The sequence below is a fragment of the Oxyura jamaicensis genome (assembly GCF_011077185.1).
Source record: "Oxyura jamaicensis isolate SHBP4307 breed ruddy duck chromosome 25 unlocalized genomic scaffold, BPBGC_Ojam_1.0 oxy25_random_OJ71803, whole genome shotgun sequence".
In the NCBI taxonomy this organism is placed as follows: domain Eukaryota; kingdom Metazoa; phylum Chordata; class Aves; order Anseriformes; family Anatidae; genus Oxyura; species Oxyura jamaicensis.
This window is the reverse complement of record NW_023304702.1, coordinates 2608-3573: the sequence shown is the minus strand read 5'-3', so window position 1 is coordinate 3573 and position 966 is coordinate 2608. Positions and strand designations below refer to the sequence as shown.

The 966-nt window shown below is 70.7% G+C and overlaps 1 long non-coding RNA gene across 1 annotated transcript; it reads left to right on the top strand.

Annotated features, from left to right (window-relative positions):
* The first annotated feature begins 514 nt into the window (after positions 1-514).
* Positions 515-879, top strand: LOC118158301. Its single transcript, XR_004746818.1, has 2 exons — positions 515-635; positions 672-879. It is a non-coding gene; the product is annotated as an uncharacterized LOC118158301 (long non-coding RNA).
* The last annotated feature ends 87 nt before the right edge of the window (positions 880-966 follow it).

The following is a 966-nucleotide window of genomic DNA, read 5'->3' as shown; positions in this document are numbered from 1 at the left end:
GGGGGGGAGGGTTGGGGTGCCCTGTGCTGCAAGGGGAGGGCTGTAGGGTGCACCCTGGGGGGGGGGGGGGCTGGGGGGGGGGGGGGGGGGGGGGGGCTGTGACCGGAGCAGCCCCCCTTGCCCCCACCCCAGCCAAAGGCGCTGACCCCAAGAAAGCGGAGGAGGAGGAGGAGGAGATCGACATCGACCTGAGCGCGCCCGAGACGGAGAGAGCCGCGCTCGCCATCCAGGGGAAATTCCGCCGCTTCCAGAAGAGGAAGAAAGAGTCGGGACCCTGAGGGGCTACGGGGGGGGGGTGGGGGGTCACGGGACCCCCTGCCCGTTTCGGGCCCCCGGTCGTGCACGCGGGCACGGCCCCATCCTGCCCTGTGTCGGGGCTGCCCCATCCTCAGCGAGCGGTGCTGGAGGGGGGGGCTCAGCCCGTCCCCACCCCTTGCCCACCGTGGAGCTGTGGGGTCAATGTGGGGGGGACGCGGGGGTGTCCTGTGTCCCCCGGTGCGGAGGTGGCCCTTGTGCGAGGGGGTGGCGCGGAAATGCCCCTTTTCCCTGGGGCAGCCCCCAGTTTCCCCAGTCCGTGGTGGTGCTGGATGCTGGGATGTGCTGGGACGGGGTCCCCTGAGCAAGGGACCCCCCCTGTCCCCTCCTAGGAGGTGGCGGGGACAATGTGTGAGGGGGGGGGACAGGTCTTGTTGAAGGCCACCATGGGAAAACCTGGGGCTCCCCCCGCACACGGGTGCTCCCTGTCCTTGCACTGTCCCCTCCTTGTGCTCTGTCACTGTGTCACCGTCCCCTGTCCTGTCTGTCACCCCCCCCCCCCCCCATCACCAGGGGAGGGGGCTCGGAGCATGTGTAAAGAATAAAGCAGGGGGAGAAGAGGAACAGGGCTGGTGCGTGGTCGGGGGGGGGGGAGTGGGGGGGATGTGCCCCCTGCCTGGGGGGGATGGGGCAGGTGCCAGTTTGCGGGGG